The sequence below is a fragment of the Leuciscus leuciscus genome (genome assembly GCF_965113295.1).
Source record: "Leuciscus leuciscus genome assembly, contig: SUPER_11_unloc_1, whole genome shotgun sequence".
NCBI classification, from domain to species: Eukaryota; Metazoa; Chordata; class Actinopteri; order Cypriniformes; family Leuciscidae; genus Leuciscus; species Leuciscus leuciscus.
Genome location: NW_028118546.1, coordinates 457,968 through 478,984, shown reverse-complemented (window position 1 = coordinate 478,984; position 21,017 = coordinate 457,968). Strand labels below are relative to the sequence as shown.

The window sequence follows — 21,017 nt, the reverse complement described above, 5'->3', positions numbered from 1 at the left end:
TCAGTTTTCTCATGTCATCACTAATTGTCCCTGTATCTTCATACTCCTTCAGCACATTTGCTCCACCTGGTCTTGTGTGTAGAATTTCTTTTATCAGCTATAAAAAGAGGAACATTAACCAATTATGTAAGGGATGAAATACATCCAGCCAGTTGTTATAGCAGAATAAACTCCGACAGGCTGATCAGGACATGAAGCGGTGGGTTCTTGAAAATTTTAAATATGAAGGGGTTTTACTTTAGCTCACCTGCCCTCCATCTCTCAATTACCATGACAAAAAAAAAATATATATATATATATATATTTGCACAGATTAACTGTTCACCAAAAGACTAGTAATGTGCGCTAACGAAGTAAATAGGGTCAATTGACCAATCAGAATCAAATGTTCCACAGAGCCATGTAATAAGAGAGTAGAAAATGCAGGAATATTTAAATGCCCTGAACTGGAAAATTACTATTGTGTATAAAAAAAAATAAAAATAAAATAAGAAGATCTGAATTAAACTTTTAGCATGTAAAGCTCAAGGTTATGATAAGTAAATCCCCCAATGTCTGTGTAGGGCTACTGGGACTCACATCTCTGGCCTGTAAGCTTTGAGAAGCCTCATTATCATCCTTCCTGAATCGTTTTGGACTAAACCAGTCACTGTCCTCACTGCTTTTTGAAGTTAGAGACAGTGTGTCTGTATCCAAGCTGACTGAAGATTGAGGTGTGGAAGGTCCTGTTAATGTTCAAACTAGGGTTAATAGACATATTTGGAATACATTTATCCACACATCATCAACACTAGCTACAACATTTAAAATACTGTACATATTAAACACTACCAGCATTCATTCAGATATTGGGAACCTTGAGTCCTCAGAAAGGCGCTATATAAAATAAACATTATTATTATTATTATTATTATTGGGATTTGATATCATTCAATAGCTCCTGTTATCACTCACCAATGTCATTCAATTAATTTATGACAAAAACCAACCCACTGGTGGTCATTAGATCAGGAAACACATCTTTATCCACCTCTGTGCCAGTGTCATCTGTAACTGTAACTGCAAGATCTTCCGGAATTGAGAACTTCTCTTTCACTGCACAACAAAAGTTTTATCAAATTTAGGCAATGCTTTATTCACAATTTGACACATAAGGATAGCTATATATATATATTAGTTTTAGGTTGGTAAGATTTTTAATGGTGTTTTTTTTTTTTTTTTTTTTTTTTAAGTCTCTTTTGCTAATCAAGGCTGCATTTATTTGATTAAAAAATAAAAAAAGAATAATAATAATATTGTGAAATATTATTACAATTTAAAACAGTTATTTTCTGTGTAATATACAGTAATAGTGTAATTTATTCCTGTGATCGCTGAATTTTCAGCATCATTACTCCAGTCTTCAGTGTCACATGATCCTTCAGAAAACATTCTAATATGATGATTTGATGCACACCAAACATTTCTGGTTATTTTCAGTGTTGAAAACAGTTTTTTACATTTTTATTTCAGGATTTTTTTGAAAAGAAAGTTCAAAAGAACAGCATTTATCTGAAACGGAAAGCTTTTGTAACATTAAACACTACCGTTCAAAAGTTTGGGGTCAGTAATAATTTAAATTTAATTTTTGGGTGGAAAATAAATAACATAAATCAATAATTTTATTCATCAAGGGTGAGTTAAATTGATCAAACGTTACAGTAAAGACATTTATAATATTAGAAAATATTCTATTTTAAATAAATACTGTTCTTTTGAACTTTCTATTCATCAAATAATTCTGAGAAAAAAATTGTACACAACTGTTTTCAACATTGAAAATAATAGGTAATGAATGTTTGAGCATCAAATCATCATATTAGAATGATTTCTGAAGGATCAGACACTGAAGACTGGAGTAATGATGCTGAAAATTCAGCTTTGATCACAGGAATGAATTACACTTTACTATATATTACATAGAAAACAATAATTTTACATTGTCATATAATTTCACAATATTAATGTTTTTTTATTTATTTTTTATCAAATAAATGCAGCCTTGGTGAGCAGAAGAGACTTCTTTTAAAAACATTAAAAATCGTACCGATCTAAAACTTTTGACCGGTAATGAATATATACACATAATTATTAATAACGACTTCATTACTTACCTTCTGCTATAAATATATCAAAGCAAGCCTCTGGGATTTTTATGAACTTCTGATGTCTAAATTGTGCTTTGACTATCATAGTGATTTTTACCTCTGAACTCCTGTGGGAGAGGAATAAACATCTTACTGGGTTGCTAACTTGCTATAAATAAAATTTGATTCAATATGAAACCATTATTTTTTTTAAGTGATAAAATAAATTACATTTCAAAATATCAAAACATCAAAGATGCCATTTTCATTTTCTCCATGTAAATGCAAATTTGTGAAACCGACGTCTTACGCATACACATTACGAGATCAATATATCGATTGACTACTGTCCACGTCTGACTTTGCTCCATTAAATATGAGTAAAATGTACAAATAAACAAAAATAAATCAGCTGCATGTGAACAAATCTATATATTTTTTTCTTTTTTTTCTTTTTTTTTTTCTGTCCGTCGACTCTTTTTTTTTTTTTTTATTGCAGAACTTACACATAATTACAAGCTCAGGGAAGTGAAGCAAGGTTGTATCTCTTACAATGAACAAACAATGAAACGAGGAGAAAAAAAACCCATAAATATCCTGGATTTGCATGAAGCACATTATGTAATTATACATACAAAAAAAGAAAAAGAAAAGAAAAGCATAACAACAAGGTTAAGTCATATCTTTGAATAAATCATCATAATGCATCAAAAATTTTGCACTTTTTTTGTTATTTATAAGTTTAAGGGAAGAAATAAAATAATTAAGGTCAGCAAGAAAAAGAGGGAAGCTCAAAGGAGACTTAAGCCATTTTTGCTTGTGGATGAAGAATTTTGCATATAAGATAAGGAAATTAACAACATGTTCAAGGGACATCCGCTTTGGGTTTTCATAATAAAAGATAATCTCTTTAAGAATGAAGGTGTGGGTCACATTTGTAGGGCCAAAAACAAAAGCACTTAAATTAGCCCAAAATCGATTGGTTACATTACACTCACAAAATAAATGGGGGACAGTTTCCTCAACAAAACCACAAAAAGAGCAAGTCTCATCAATATCAGAATATTTAGAAATGGAAGAGTTAACAGGATAGATTTTATGAAGGATTTTATAATGAATTTCCTTAACTTTGTTGGATACACAAAATTTACTAGGCAAAAGCCAGGCCTTTCTCCTAATTACATTTGATACAAGGGATCCCCAATAGAATTTACCCCTTGGAGTAACTTTTCTCTTCATTTGAAAAATTGAGCGAATATGTCTGTTGTTGCATTTTCAATCTAAAAAATCTATCTCGCCCAAGCGTAAAGCCGGATAAACACTATTACCTTTACTGAAGTTAAGGTGATTTTTAATTAGCTGAATTAAGCCTGCTGGGATAGCTTTTATCAAGGTATTATATTCCTTTGGTGGAACTGGAAAGTTATGGTGATTCAAAAATTGCTTGTAAGTTAGAATATGACCAGAATCATCAAAGACAGATAGAATGCAATTAAAATTATTGTTAAACCATCTAGGGAAAAAGAGAGATTTATTTCTAACGGTTATATCCACGTTATTCCAAAGGAGAACTTTGTGGGGGGAAAAGCAATGGACAAAACACAATTTCCACGAGAGAAGGCATTGCTGATGAAAGTTAGATAAGGAGATGGGTAGCTTGCTAGGTAAAAAGTTACACTTTAATAGGAAAGACAGGCCACCGAGTTTGTTGAAGATATTATTAGGAATGAAAAACCATAACGACACTGGATTCACAAGGCATCTTTTCAGCCAGTTTACTTTAAAGGTGTTTATAGTATCAGCAAAATCTAAAAAGTCAAGGCCACCTTCACCTCTGGAATTAGAGAGTACTTCTTTTTTCAATTTGTGAGGCCTATTTTTCCAAATAAAATCCAAAAATATTTTGTTAATTTCCCTTATAGCTTTATCATTGATAAACAAAGAAAGAGCAGGGTATACAAAGCGAGAGAGCCCTTCCACCTTAGATAAAAGGACTCTACCGTATAATGAAAGATCTCTCTGAAGCCAGATGTTAAAGACGTTTTTAGTTTTTGTCATTTTATCAGAAAAGTTTAAAAGATGTCTGGTAACTGGATTTTTAGTGATATGGATACCTAGATATTTTACAGTTTTTAACAGGGATCCCCTCCAATGATGTCTCATCTATATCATGAATTGAGAATTTCGAAATATTAAGTTTTAGACCCGAAGCACAAGAAAATTGTTCCACCAATTCCAGAGCATTAGGTAACTGTTTTTTATCCTCCAAGAATAGTGTGGTGTCGTCAGCTAACTGTGCAATTTTAAACTCTCGATCAAATATAGAGATTCCTGTCAAACTTTCATTTTGGTTAATCCTTAGACAAAGTAGTTCAGTGGCTAAAAGAAATAAAAACGGGGAGATTGGACAGCCCTGTCTGACTCCACGATGGATGTCAAACCTTTTGGATGTATCAAAGTTAACGATAACTGAGCTGTAAATATCTCTATAAAACATGGTTACAGTATCAATAAATGATTTACCAAATCCAAAACTCCCTGTTTCATTGTAGAGGTCATCTCTCCCTGACTGATGCATTCCTTATACATATGAAATAAAGGCAATTTAATAAACTCCCAAAAGTGAAGATAGAATTCTACTGAAAGCCCATCAATACCAGGGGATTTACCTATTTTCATTGAGTGCAGAGCTTGATTAATTTCCTCTATTGACAAATCAGCGTCACAAATTCGACTAAACTCTCGATCAATAATTGGTATACGGTGTTTAATTGTATTAATACATTTTTCACAGCTGTCATAGTTAAATTCATATGTATAAAGATTGCTGTAAAATTTGCTAACAAATTCTGATATTTCTTTAGGGTCTTTAGAGGTAACTCCATCGATGTTAAGCGCTGAAAGAGCTTTCCTCTGACCGTTTCTTTTTTCCAGGGCAAAAAAATAGTTAGAATTCTTCTCCCCCTCCTCAAGCCATTTCACTCGAGATCTAATATATGCACCTTTGGCCATCTCTAAATAAGCTCTGTCGAATTCCAGATTAAATTTTTTTATTTCCATTTCTTCTTCTTCTTCTGTAATCTTATCTTTAGCTAGTAAAACATTAAGTCTATTAACCAACTCTGAATCGGTTTTATGTTTAATATTTTTAAGTTCCTTACTTCTTTTAACTGCAATATATCTAGCTTTATATTTAAAGAACTCCCAGTTTTTTTTATAATCTCTGGTTGATCCGGTAAATAATTCTTTGGTAAGATTGATGATACTATTATTAAATTGTTTGTCTTGTAACAAGGTATTATTAAGTTTCCAATAGCCCCTCATTCTCGGGTTATCATTGATGTCACTCAATTTTATTGCAACTAATTTATGATCTTATAAGGGGGCAGTGACATGAGAAACATCTTTTACATATTTAAGGATAGAAGATGAAATTAGAAAAAAGTCAATCCTAGATCTAAGAGATAAACTTCTATTGGACCAGGTAAAATCTTTTGTAGAAGGATTAAAGAACCGCCATGCATCAGTAAGAGAGATCGGAGCACAGGGAAAAAATTAGATCATTATTCATCCTGCTATCAAGTCTAGGGGGGTATCTATCCAGGTGATCGTCCATACATTCATTAAAATCTCCCCCCAAAATAAAATAAACATTATTATATTTTTTGTGTAACTTTTTAAGCTTGTCCACTAGATGAGAGAACATTACTCTATTGGATGCACGAGAGATGTGTCCATATACACAACAAGCTATAAAGGTGGCGTTATCTTGTTTAATTACAGCACAAACCCATCTGCCTTCATCAGAACATACAGTTTCTAATACAGTCCCTTTAAATCTATGTAACATTATAGCAGTCCCAGCCGAGTGGCTGCTGCCATGGCTAAAGAAAATGTAGCTTCCCCATTGCGTTCTCCAAAATTTAACATCTGTTTCCCCTGAATGAATTTCTTGAAGAAAGATGAGATCAGCTGCACTTCTTTTACAAAACAAAAAAATTGCTTTTCTTTTCAGATTGTCCCGCAAACCTCTAACATTTAAAGTTACAACCGACAAGGAGTTAAACGAATACTCCATAACAAGAACCCCTAAACAAAATGAGAAAAAAACAACAAAAAAGTTACTTTCTTTAGACTAGCTACCAGAATGTAAAGGGAGAGGTGGATAATAACCAAAGCACATGTTATCGAGGTGATAAACAAATAAGGAGATTAATAGTAAAGGTAACAATAATTAAAGAAGAACAAAAATAGTTCCTATTTGTGCACAACTTAAAAGTTTTTGCACAGTTTATATTGTTAGTCGTCAAGTTTCATCTTTTCGATTTTTGCATGAGAAAAGTAACCAGTGCATAGAAGATTTGTTTCCCATCAATCAAAGCAAATGAGTTGCGAAAGGTTGCCTTCTTGCCCTCCTCCCTTGCCTTCTTCACAAGAGGCCACAGCTTATCCCGCGCTGCTCTATCTTCAGGAGACAGCGGCTCCGAGAGACGCAGTTTATTGTCAGTTAGAAACTTGCAACCTTTAGCAGCACTCCAAATGATGTCACGAATGCGGCGCTGTGAGAAGAGAATTATGATCGATCTGGTCTTTCCATCCGTCCGCTTCGGACCCAGACGATGAACGACATCGACACTGTCCTGTATCCCGTCTCCGACTCCAGGAGCAATCTTCCCTAAGATGTTGAGGACCACACTTCGGACATCCTCATTGTCTTTTTCCGCAACGCCGTGCAACTTTAGAAACCATCGCCAACTGTAACGTCTACACTCCTGTACACTTGCTTTCAGTGATTTGTTTTCCTTTCTCCGAGCGTGGACCTCAGATTCCACATGATCGAGAGCCTCTTTATGCACGCCAACATCCAAAATAAGCTGTTGTACCGTCGCTGTTAGACTTTTGACTTGTTTGGAAGTTGCCTCGGTGGTAGTTTCAATCGACGAAATCTTCTGGAACGTTTTGTCTAATTTAGAATCAAGCTCACGAATAGCCGCCAAGACATTCTCATTCCCGTTTCCACTAACGTTAGATTCTGTGCGTTTAGTTTTTTTAGCAGCTGGCCTCTGAGGAGTATCCGAGAGGGATGTGACAACAACCTCATTGTCGAAATTTGGACATGTGTCAAACCACTGTGATTCGGTATCTTTCTTAAGTTTAAATCCAGCACTACTCGAGGCTGATGCTGAATTCTCAAATTGATCAGTTGAGCCAGATGCGTCGGAAGACATGGTGTCAAGCCAAACTTGTTTAACTTTCTTCTTGCCTCTTTTTCCCCATGCATAAAGATGTCAAATCAGAATCATATAACGTTTTCACGTATTTTTTCACGTTATCACCAGTCCGATTAATAGGTTATATCACCACTTCACCTTTATTTCCCTGAAGAGCAAAGAAACACTACCACCTACACCGCCGCCATCTTGGCCTCACAAATCTATATTAAATAAAGCAGCACCATTAAAAGCTTCAACCGCCATCTTCTATTGCATCAGCTGCAATACAGCCTTGCACTACAGCGTTCCAATGGTTAAACCGCGTTATTGCAGGCGTTATTAGTTGAAAATATCTGTCGACAATATCTGTTTTGACGTTTATCGATAATGTCGACTACATTTTTCAGCCCTAGGGAGACGAGTGAAGAGCTGTGCCTTATTTCTAACGTTACCTATATTTCACGACGAGTGTTCCACACAGTGTTAGAGCGAACACTAACAAATATTACTGGATTTCGTTCCTTAAAAGGCAACTGAGAGCTTTAATTCACTACAAAATTTTAAATTAATTGCGTTTGACACCCATATTTGGCAGAAAATAATACCACGCAGATCAATCATTTCACAACATGATAAACTTAACGTTACCACAGTTCAGAACCACGACTATCACAGAACCACGGTCAACGAAAGAATATTCAAATTAAAATCATAACAATTAGTTTTAGTCCAGTGATCTTCCTGATAGGCCAATTTAACGTTACTGGTAGAACACTCTAGAAATTCAACAGTTCACCTTGTAAAATGGCCTGTGCTTCGCGCGCGCAAAACTTTAGGCTTTGTCGAGTGTGCTCAGAAAGAAAATGCCTGTGAACGTGCATAAAAACAATTACAGTGCGCGGGACATGATGATAGACAAAACTAAGCTTAATCGAGGCTTTACTACCTTTACATCATTTATAAAGTGGCATGACATTGGCAAAAATCAAAATACAAAAATCAGACGTCAGAGCTCGTTGGCTGTCTAATGTTAATTATTCATTATTACAGTGATTTGTGATCGAATAATAGATTAAACTAATAAACTGTATACATTGAAATCAATTTACAGTCTGATTTATCTGTATTACTATCAAGTTAAAGTATTAGACTTACCCCACGCTTGACTCTTCCACAAGTAAAATGGCGTTCGCATGTGGTCTGGACTCTGGTTCAGTCAAAACGACGGTTGCACGTAAACGGAGGTGTTGCTTGGTTAACTCTAAAAGAGAGTTATGTTTGCAACAACGCAAAATGACACCAACTCTTATTTAAAACGGACACTTCTGGTGTTAAACCCAATCTGTTTAGTGTTGATTCAACACTTTATTTTAACACTTTATTGTAACACTGGAAAATCAACACCGGTCAATTTACTGTGATGTTGACAATTTTACATTGTACAGGTTATCACTTGGTTTTTGACCAAGTGAAGCTCTTGAAACAATTCACAGAAGAGTATGTTGTCTGGAAAGAAATCAAGCATCACTGGCAAAGGCTCAAAAGAGACCATGCCTCAAAAGAGACCTCAAAAGAGACCATTTTTGAGGTTAATTAAGAGTTAACCTCCAACCCTAATCGAGCACATCTGAAAATTTGAACCAAAGTCTTCAGGTTTACTTATAGACAATAGGCAGGAGGGTTTGAGGTTGGAGCTAAATCTGCAGGACAGTGGACGCTGAGGGCCAGAGTAAACCATCACTGCTTTAAACTGGAGAACGCCTGACAATGGGATGTTGAGACTTCTTCCTCTGGTTGAGAAAAAGCTACACCACATCAGTGATCACATCTTCTGTTCTTCAACTGAACAAACTGTTTAGACGAGGAAGAAGAACACGAACATGATAGAGACGTACAGGGAAGAGCAAGAAACCAGTTTAGCTGTGATAATGAATCATTATTTTCCAACACAATATCAAATCTGTTTTCTGTAGGTGACTGAATATGATTCTCTGGCACTCGTTTTGTGGCTTCAGCAGCTGTGAATGGATTCATATGATGTTAACGTATTTTTGAAGACACATTTTTATTTATCTTGAATCTCATTTTTCTTTATCTTGAATCTCATTTTTCTTTATGCTACTTTATCAACTTTATGCTTTGTCCTCCAATAAAGTGTTGTTTAATAAAGTATGGTGACTTTTGTGTATTGAAAGTGGTGTTTGGTACAGTAAATATACATTTTTATTTGAGAAATTTTAATTTCTTATTTCTTTAGTTTAATTAATTTAAAAATAACTACATATAATTAATAACTTATAAATAACTACATATAATTAAAAATAATAATAATTACAACTGGCCTGTTGGAGTATGCTTTTACTTCTACAAAAAGGGCAGATTAGGTACCTAGTCTTATTATTTTTTATTTCATAAATTAATCAGATGATTTAGATTAATTCACAAATAACACACACGTAAATGCGGTGGACAAAAAATAAATAGGGGTGCACTATCTAAGCTTTCACATTGCCTTTTAGTCTAGTAATTTACATAATCATAGCAGACGCTTTTGTCCAAAGCAGCTTTAAAAGTGAGGAAAACAACGAAACCGTTATAAAGATAAAATAATAATAGGCTACATAGATACGTTTCAACCGTTTTTAGAAACACACACACACACACACACACACACACACACACACACACACAGTGTGAGCAATGTTCTTATTAGGTGTTTACGCGTTTGTCACAGAAACGATAAATATTTAATCATAATCACGACAAATATTAGAGAAAAATACAATCTGATGTATGCCAGCATCTTGCGCATCAAAACAAACTTGTCCTTCCTCCATCACGGTTGAACTCGCACTAGATCCAGCAAGGGTGAGCTTGAGCTCTAGCTCCTCCCATTTGGCTCTGCATCGAGCACCATCTCACCCGCCTATTACGTCTCGTCTTTCCATTGGACTGGTTATACACGTGCTTCACGACGCAATCACGCAGGGCGTTCCCACCGCGTCTCGACAGCTGGAGTTCCCTTGAAAGGGAATCTGATGTTTCGCCATGTAATCAGACAGTCGATTCCTAAGTTCCGATACAAAATATTAGTAAGTATTTCACAGAAACTTTTATAAAACCGTAGACAGGAATGTGTGTACTAGCTACTTGATGGAAAAGATGGAGGAGTTTGTGAATCGGTTGGATATCTAGACTAAATTTGGATCAAGGGGACTTTTTATGTCTTGAGGCCCTTTACAGGTGACGTCCACATTAATACTTTTTTTCTGAAAGGACGTGTTTGACATTTTTCATCCTGTAGTAAAGGAACGGGGTTTCTTTTGTGTATCGTGCTGTAAGTTAGGCTATGTGATGATTTTTCAAATTACTTTTTTGAGTGAACGCATCGATGTCATTATCTATTTACCTCCAACTCTCATGATCAGATCATTGATAAAGATGTTTAATTAAGTTTAATTACTTTAGTTTTGTGTTTGTTCGTCATTTACATCCAGTGTCAGTGGAGATCAGACTGTTTCAACTGTTCAGTTTCATCATGGATGACACACACAAACATCCAGAGTTGAAGATTTCTCTCCAGTTTGCAGGTACTTTAAATGAATACATTAAATAACCCTTTATAGACCCATAATAAAAGAGATGTCTGTTTTAAATGAATTTCTTGAAAACAATGTCTAAACCCTCCTCAAGTGCTTTTCATCCAAACAGTATGAAGATCTTGCATATGATGATTATCATCAAAAACTAATTAAATCTGTTCTGTTATAGTTCAGTTCAGCAGGAGAGATCAGAACCAGCGCCCAGCTGTGTGTCTTTGAGGAGTGACGGGTCTATGGATTATCCAATTCATTTTAAGAATGACAATACACAGTCTGATCTCAGGTAGGCTACAACATTTCTTAAAGACATGATTAACATTTTAATATTATGGTGTTTTGTATTTTGTATTTATGATATTCATAATAGACATTGTCTTCACCTGATGCAAGAGAGACATATCTATGAGTGTTCCAATTTCATGGCTTGGAATCAGATAAATAGCATTTTATTGAAAGAGATGCTTATATTATTTGAAACACCCAGCTTTTGTGGTCATTTTAAATGGACTGCAGTCCTTTTTGTTGGTACCTGGGCGTTGTGGAATTGCAGGTAATGTGCAGCAGTGCTGCTGTGGCCTTACATGTATATTCAGAGCTCAAAAAAATACCCTATTCTATATTCTGACCTCAGACCCATTATAACCTCCTCCAAAATGACTCCTCCAAAAATGGCCAACAGATGGTATCAATGTAATACAATTAAAGGGGTCATATGACGGTTCTAAAAAGAACATTATTTTGTGTATTTGGTTTAATGCAATGTGTTTATGCGGTTTTACGTTAAAAATCTTTAATGTCCCCAGTGTGTGTATGTGAAGTTTTAGCTAAAAAAAACCCACAGATATTTTATCCTTTTACCTCACACAGACATGCACTGAAAATGTCAATGTTTATGTTCAAACCAGAGTCAGACAATAATGGAGAGACTCAAGAAGTGACAACATGTAGAATGCAACACACTTCTGAATGGTTAGTTGATGAATTTAGGTAGCTTATGTGTTATCTTCTATTCATTGATTCAGTGTTGTGCCTGAACGCGTTCATTGAACTCGTTCATATTTTGGGCGAACGTGAACTGAACGTACTCTGTTACTGCCTGATGAACGTTACTGTGAACTCGTTCATTCTGGTGTCTGTGAACGGCACGCTCTCTCAGTTTAACTTCGTTCAAAAGGGTGCAAGATTTCTAATAGAAATGTATTTGTCCCGTTCGGAACCTCCGTTGTCCCGTTTATTGACGCTGATCTAACCACTGATGTATGACTGAATCTGATACAACAGCAACACTTGATCACGACACCGGTCATCATCCAATCACAGTCCACACTCACGCGCATCAGACCCAGAGATCAGACCATACGAATAACAAACTCTAAATTGAGAATTAATGATTATTTTGGGACAAATCATTGTTTGATTTGCGCACAGAATCCTCCGCTGTCTGGTCGCTTCGATCCGGACTCGCGCTAACGGCAAATCCCTTTCACTGTCCGACTGGGTTTTGATTTCGGCAAATCAGTTTTAACGAATTCAAACAACGTGATTATTGTGAGTCCAACATACATCCAGCCACGCAAGAAAGCATGCAATCGTCCTGAGGGAATAATATACTGATGTGATTTGCTGACCAAGAAACATTTCTGATTATTATTAATGTAAAAAAATAAAAAAAATAAAAAAAAATCAGGATTCTTTGATGAATAAAAGGTTCAAAGTAAATTTATCCGAAATAAAAAAAACGTAACATTATAAATGTACTTGCTGAATAAAAGTAGGCTATTAATTTCTTTAAAAGTAGTGTATAATTACAAAACTTTCTATTTCAGATAAATGCTATTATTTTGAACTATGGTTTGTGTGTAATATGACTTTAATCAAAACAAATGTGTTGTCTGAAAACCTTTTAAACGCATACGAACCTGAAATGACATATAGGCCTACTGTGTTATGTTGGCCTAGCCTATAGCCTACAAATATTTTTGAGTGTCCCTCATTTTCCTGTAAAGAACCATGCACGATTGTCCCGCATTTGTTTATTTGGCAACCCTACCCTCAATGCTATGTAAACCCTGGTTGGATAAGGATTTTAAAATTGGATATGAAGATGAAATCTGACGCATAGTTTCAGTGTTAAAACTGATAACATAATTGCTGTCTGTGGTTTTATATGGGCTGTGGCAATAATTTTGAAGAACTGAACTAGTTCATTTTTTGGAACTGTGAACTTTAGTTCAAAATTTTGAAAATTTGTTAACTGAACTTTGAACTAGTTCATGTAGAAAGTGAACTTTCCCAACACTGCATTGATTAGCATTTTTTAAGGACTTCGTCTTCAACATTACACACTAACTAAAGTTAAAAAAGTGAAATCATAATCAACCACCCCTTCAAGCGTGTGACGGAAATGATCAGAACCAGCGCCCAGCTGTGTGTCTTTGAGGAGTGACGGGTCTATGGGTCATCCAATAGATTTTAAGAATGACGATACACAGACTGATCTCAGGTAGGCTATAACATTTCTAAAGACATTTAAATATTTGAATGAAAGAGATTTTTGAATAGTCAGTAGCAAATTCTTAAAATATAAAAAAAACATACTTACTGTGTGTGAGTCAGAAGCGCCAGAATGTACAAGCAAATATGGAATTGCCCCACTTTTTAGAATCAGCTTTGTGCACGGCCTGCCTTGTACTCTCGCAGGGTCTGGAAACAGTCCTCTGAAAATTGCGCATCACACAGTCGAATATTTTAGTTGTACTGTTCTGGAACAGTTGTAAATAAAGTTTAAGCATTGTTTTCTAATTGTGTCCTCTTTTGGAAGGCCAAACTCTTTTAGTTTGGCTTTCGCAGCGAAAAACACAGTGTCTCCATGACATGGCGGCGCTGGCGGCAACAATAATACAGCGAGAACAAAAGTTACGCCTTCTTTCTTTGCGTATACATTTATTTATGAAACTCTGTCCCCACTCTCTGACCTAGATTTGTTGGGGCGTGTTTGAAAGAAGAGTTTTAGGAAGGTGTGGCTGAGCCTTAACTTTTATAAAGAATATCTCTTAAGGTTTTACTCTTTGAGGTTTGTTACTGCAGATCTTATACTTGCACTAACAGCTACATAACACACTAAAGAAAAAGGAAAACAAGAAATCGCATCGTATTTGATCTTTAAACTTTATGAAATTAATCCTGTTGTTGGTAGAAAACATTGTTTCTACTCTGATAATCACTGGGACCAAATCATCTGCACATATTGCCAAATAGGCACAAGGTTTTGTTATCAGTTGAAGATCCTCCTTTATGCCTCTTATGACAGAGTCCACTATCTTTAACCCTCTGGGGACCAAGCTGTTTTTGGGGCCCTTGAGATGTTCTGACATGCTCTGACATTTGTGCTTTTTTCAGTTATTTATAAACATGTTAATGGCAAAGGTGTAAATTCACTCTATGCGCCGACGTCACAGTTACGTCACGGCGCTAGCTGGAGGCAAAACAAACGGAAAACTGGAGGCGGCCAATACAAACCAGCACAGATTCGGCTACATAATAAGGAGCTTAAATTATTATTTTTATTATTAAATGTCATCTTGTTGTGTTGTTGGGTGCAAGAATCGATGAAAAATGAGTATGCTGTATCTGGAATTTTTATTTCTAGAAAATATCCACATCTTTAAAATTGCACCGTCACTCTTTACATTGTCGTCTTGGCGCTGGCTAGGCAGAACTGCGGATCGCACACACAAATCTTTACATGACCATTCAGCACATAGTTATAGGCATCTAAAGATTTATATGCCCTCAGTTTCTCTTTACCCTCGGTTTCTCTATCGGGCAGGTGTAGAAGTCAGGCCACTCAACCGTTGGTAGCGTTAACGTTAATCCTGTCAGATCGTCCATTGACTGAGCGTGTACGGGTCGGCCAATCTGGTTCCGTCCGTTAAAATGAACTTTTGCAAATAACAATCGTGGTCCTGGACAGTGAGTGACCTTGCACATTAAGATAAAATTGGATTTTCTCCAGTCATTGTTAAAAAAACAAGCTAACAAACTGGCAAACTAACGTTAGTGAAGCGGCCAGAGGGATCTTTCTGCCTCCAGCTAAGCCCCGCCCACACAAATACGTCACCATGTTTACCAACTGTAAAAGGACCTATATAGCACAAACAGGCCTACCATAATATGCGAGCAACATGTATGTAGATGTTTGTATTTTTAAGAGAATAATGTTTATGCGTGGTTATTTAAAAAAATAAAAATGAAAGTTGCTGAAATAAGACCACAAAACTCATACAAAATATGTGCCCACAAGACTTTTGACTAATGGATGTTTTCTCTTGGAGTTCTAGCTTCAAAATTATGTGAAAATAGTCTTGCTTTATCGTTCACAAAAAAAAAAAAACATTGATTTAAATGGTGTAAAACAGGTTTTGCTTGGAAAGCCAATATGCGAGGGGGAGGAGTAGTTTACACCTTAGATTACCCAGTCCCACCCACTCTGCATAATGACTCTGCATAATTAGCCATTCATTCAGGTGTGACACTGACTGAGCCACAATGCAAGGACAAAATAGCCTATATATTTAGAAGAAGACTTATATTGACCATTTAAGATTTTGCTTACATCTATCTTGTAAATATGTTTTGCTATTTTATTAAAAAGGTTACAATTACAACAATAATTACAATTTCAGCAATATTTCGGCAAAAAAAGTACTCTTTCTTTGTAAAAAAAAAAAAAAAAGATTATAGGCCTACATTTTATCATATGTATTCATTAGTTTGAATATAGCCAACATTGGAACATCTTAGTCTATGACTTTATTTTTGACAAAATAGTATTTTATATATATGAGCAGAAAAGCTTATTTGATGTGACAGTATATTCTACAGTAAAAACTGTACCCAAATCTAGTCAACAAAATGTTGTCTTTCATACTTCGCCTGACTGTAACGCAGTAACTGTAACTGTAAAAGCAGTTTATTCTTTCACACACAGACGCGCGATTCATATTTAGGCTAAACAGTCTTTACAAATATGTACCCTTCATTCATCTCACAGAAACGCTATTCATATTATAGAAACGCGATTCATCTTTTTGTTTACATAAGCCTACAACGTTATTCCATAACGTTATTCCACATTAACACTTGAGAAAGGATAACTTAGCCTACCTCACTCCTCAGCGGGATCTGCTCCTCATATCAGCACGGAAAATTTTCTCCATAAGGTAGGCTATATTATGCCTCTTTGTTTACAGCTGATGTGGGGGCGTTTCACAGACTGAAATGGTTCTCAGAATTTGCGTTTGAATAGCACGCGCTCTCCGGGGCGTGGTCAAATTACTTTTGAATGGCTCCTAATGAGCTCGACTGGAGTCGTTCTCTTTTTATACAGATTACAGAAGCTGATAATATTTGTTTTTTATATAAATTACTTCATTTAAAAGCTGCGATCTCAAGCTTTATGCCCGTGGGTCTGTTTGCCTGTTTGACTGAATTTTCGCGGAGTTATAGATAATTTTCGAACGCGTTTCAAATGGGAGTTTACTGACAGAGAGAAGGCAGAAATAGCATCATGTTAGTTTTTCTTTATTTGTCAAAAAGCAAAACACTTTATTTGTATTGTGAGTATACAGAAAAAAAATAGAAACTGAACAGGATCGATTGATGTATTACACGAAAATGAAAGATCAAAATTAACAGAGCATTTTGTGTTTATTTTTCATTGCTAAAAAAAAAAAACGAGCAAAACGCGCGGGCGCGTTTTTGGTCCCCAGAGGGTTAAAGCAGATTTTAAAGGAATGTGATGGTTTTAACTCCTCAAGGACTCTGATTTTATTCTGTTGATTCGTATTAATAGATTTTATTTAATGAAGTGAGGCCGAATTAGTTTAAAAACTTTTGTCAATTTAGTTTTTAGTTTATTTCTCTTTATATTTTGCTACTTTTATTCTCACCATTAAAATAGCTCTGATGATGTTAAATTATAAGCAATCAATCAATAATATATTATTTTAATATAATATTTAACATATATAAAAAGCTTTCTCAAGCTAACACAAAGTTTATCTTGACAAACTTTTTTTTTAATAGTTTTTGTTTTTAGTGTTATTACAGTTGTGGCCTTGAGCAGTTGATTTAATAATAAGTGCATTTACTTATTATCTGTTTTAGGAGGGTGACAGTGAATTATTAAGGCAATATAAAACAAATCCACCAATATCAGAGTGTCTGATTCTTGATTCTCTTCATGATGTTTAAGGTCAATCCCACCACAAAGATCAGCAGTAACAAAACCCGTCTGTAAGAAGAATGACCAGCCTATGAATCAACTACAGGACTTTAATGAAAGCAGGGATGCTAGTGTCAGGTAAAGTAAACAAACAGGTAAACAAATACAACATTTTACATTTATAACATTTAACATTTATATTTAACTTATGTAATACCATGTTATTTTAATTTTACAGCCATGAAGTCCTCAACACATTTAGATCAAATCTGATGAAGAAGTTTAAGCGTCTGAATGAGGGAACAGCAAAGCAGGGAAACCCAACACTCCTGAATGAGATCTACACAGAGCTCTACATCACAGAGGGTGACAGTGGAGGGATCTGTAATGAACATGAGGTGAGACAGATTGAGACAAAATACAGGAGAGCATCAACAGAGGAGAAACCCATCAAATGCAATGACATCTTTAAACCTTTACCTGGACAAAACAAAGCCATCACAACTGTGCTGACAAAGGGAGTCGCTGGCATTGGAAAAACAGTCTCTGTGCAGAAGTTCATCCTAGACTGGGCTGAAGAGAAAGTGAATTAGGACGTCCAGCTCATATTTCCACTACCTTTTCGAGAGATCAATCTGATGAAGGGCAAAACGTTCAGTCTTTCAGATCTTCTTCATGTGTTTTTCCCTGAAACAAAAGAAATGGAAATATATAGTGACAAATATAAAGTGTTGTTCATCTTTGATGGTCTGGATGAGTGTCGTCTTCCCTTACATTTTCAAAGGAATGAGACTCTACGAGATGTAAACAAAAGGAAATCAGTGGACGTACTGCTGACGAACCTCATTGCGGGGAATCTGCTTCCCTCTGCTCTGATCTGGATCACCTCTAGACCAGCAGCAGCCGATCTCGTCCCCTCTGAGTGTGTCCATCGAGTGACAGAGGTACGAGGCTTCAATGAGCCACAGAAGGAGGAATACTTCAGGAAGAGGATCAGAGTCTGGCCAATACAATCATCTCACACCTGAAGTCATCAAGGAGCCTCTACATCATGTGCCACATCCCAGTGTTCTGCTGGATCTCAGCCACTGTTCTAGAGAAGATGTTGAGTGAAGCAGAGAGTGGAGAGATTCCCAAGACTCTCACTCAAATGTACACACACTTCCTGATCCTTCAGTCCAACATAAAACATGAGAAGGACTATGAGAAGAACCTGACAGATGAAGACATGATCCTCAAACTGGGGAAAGTGGCTTTTCAGCAGCTTGTGAAAGGCAATGTGATCTTCTATGAGAAAGACCTGAGAGAGTGTGGCATTGATGTGACAGAAGCATCAGTGTACTCAGGATTGTGCACTCAGATCTTCAGAGAGGAGTCAGGCCTGTATCAGGCGAAAGTCTTCTGCTTTGTTCACCTGAGTGTTCAGGAACATCTAGCAGCTTTATATGTGCACCTCTGCTTCACAAACAACAACAGAAATGTATTTGACCCAGTCTCTATAGTGTTGTCTATGTTTAAGAACTGGTCTAAACTCGATTTACCAGAATATGTTTCATTTTCTGAGCTCCATGAGAGAGCCGTGAATGAGGCTCTACAGAGTAAAAATGGGCATCTGGACCTTTTCCTGCGCTTCCTTCTGGGTTTGTCAGTGGAGTCTCATCAGATTCTCCTTCAGGGACTAATGACACTGAGAAGAAGAAGGTCTGACAGCAATGAGAAAACAGTTGAGTACATCAAGAAGAAGATCAGGACCATTGACTCTCCAGAGAAATCCATCAATCTGTTCCACTGTCTGAATGAACTGGGTGACCAGTCACTAGTGGAGGAAATACAACAGTATCTGAAATCTGGAACAATAAGTGAAGCCAGACTCTCTTCATCTCAGTGGTCAGCTGTAGTTTTTGTGTTGTTGACATCAGAGAAGAGTCTGGAGAAGTTTGATATTAATACATTTGTTGGAGAAAACAATAAAGCTGAAAAACTGAAGGTTCTTCAGAAGCTGCTGCCCGTGATTAAAGTTCAGTAAGTATCAGTGAAAACTATCACTTTACTGTTAAAACAAAAGAAAATCAAAAGATCATAAATCTAAGAAACATACGAACATTTATTGTATCAGTAATAGGAGCAATATGGCAGCATACTTGATTTTATTGTTTTTCTGATTTTTTTATCTGAATTCATCTATTTTATTGATGGGAATAATGACGGGGAGATGTGATTGGGAAACAATACAAGCTGACTCAAACTTGTGTTAAAGCACCTGACAGCCAATGTCTTCAACATGAGGATTCATTTAAAACAAACCAGTTTAATGTTACAAATGAATTAGTACTTAAACCATTGATATGGATTTGATCCACGTTAAAAGTTAATTATTTATTGTTGCAAATTTGACAATGAAACTTGACAACTTAGATAAGGTTTTCATTAAAATTTTAAGTATTACATTTTAAACAGACTAACAAAGCCCAACTCTTATAATAGAGGTAAACAACATCAACTGGATAGAGCCAAAGACTGGACTAAAAAGGCAAAGGTCAAAATCTATAAATATGACATCATAATATATATAATAAAGCATGTATAATATGACATAATAAAGCACAAAATATTGTTTTTAAAAAAGCTTTCATGGTTGAGATATCAGTTGATGGTAGTAAAATTCATGTCATGGGAATAATTTCAGGGGAATAATTTGTCTTCATTACACGCTAGACAAAGAGAGTGAAAAAACTCTCACTTTACTGTTAAAACAAAAGAAAGTCAAAAGCTAATAAATCTAAGAAAGTGATCCAGTAATATAAAGTCCTGGCAACAACAGACAAAAAATAACATTTTCTTATAGCATGTTTATTGGTTATTCACCTGCAAGGGAGGCCAAGAATTCTAGCCCAATAATGCAGTCTTACATAGAGCAAAGCGTGGAGTTAGTTGGTTTAATTTTATGTTGTATATGTCGTGTCTGTTCAGAATCTTGTTCTTTTGCACACTGAGAGTTTGTTATCCTGAGTCCACACCATGTCCCATTTGTTTTTTATTCACACTTAACTCTCTCCAATTGTAATCTGTGACACCATTACCTCAAGGTTCCTGAGTAATTTTGAGACAATGCCATCCATTGGTGACCAAGTGCAATGTTTTCTTTACTCCATCTACAAATTGTCTATTTTTTCTAAATGTTCTATTGCTTTTTGTTTTCAGTTCATAGTGTTTACCAAGTATGATTTTCATCTCTCTACAGTTTGAGTGATTGTGGAGTCACAGAGAAAGATTGTGCTGCTCTGACTTCAGTTCTGATATCAAACCCCTCACAACTGAGAGAACTGGATCTGAATAATAGAAAACTGCGAGATCCGGGTGTGAAGCTTCTCTCTCTTGTACTGAAGGAGCCTGACTGTAAACTGGAGAAACTCTGGTAAGATCATCTACGGTATATCATAGTCAGACATGTTATTGTCTTCTGTAAGACTAAATCAGGGTTCCACAAATCTGGCACTGGAGGGCCACTGCCTTACTGAGTTTAGCTCAAACCCTGATAAAACTCTCCTTCCTGTAACTCTGAAGACATGGATTAGCTTGTTCAGGCGTCTTTAATTAGGGTTGGAGATAAACTCTGCAGGACAGCGGCACTTCAAAACCGGATTTGAGGAACCCTGGACTAAATGCTCTGATGTAAATTTTAGGGCTACACTGCAGAAAAAAAATTTCTTTCTCAGTATTTTTGTTTTCTTTTCTTTTTTGTATTCTTAATTGAAGATAAATTTACTTGAGAAGCAAAATAACTTAAAATGTTAAGTCTTGTATACTGAAAAAATTGCTTATGTATCTTGATTTAAGAATTTTTAGATAT

At 35.8% G+C, this 21,017-nt stretch overlaps 1 protein-coding gene and 1 pseudogene across 2 annotated transcripts in view; both read left to right on the top strand.

Annotated features, from left to right (window-relative positions):
- Nucleotides 1–21,017, top strand: part of LOC309510013 (uncharacterized protein) — a gene marked incomplete at its 3' end in the record, with an annotated part of 1,894,646 nt that overhangs the window by 1,588,758 nt on the left and 284,871 nt on the right. The window lies entirely within an intron of this gene.
- On the top strand, nucleotides 11,121–19,252 carry LOC309510017 (NLR family CARD domain-containing protein 3-like; annotated as a pseudogene). The gene is made up of 3 exons (XR_014211734.1): nucleotides 11,121–11,224; nucleotides 17,198–17,305; nucleotides 17,406–19,252. The product of XR_014211734.1 is annotated as an NLR family CARD domain-containing protein 3-like (transcript).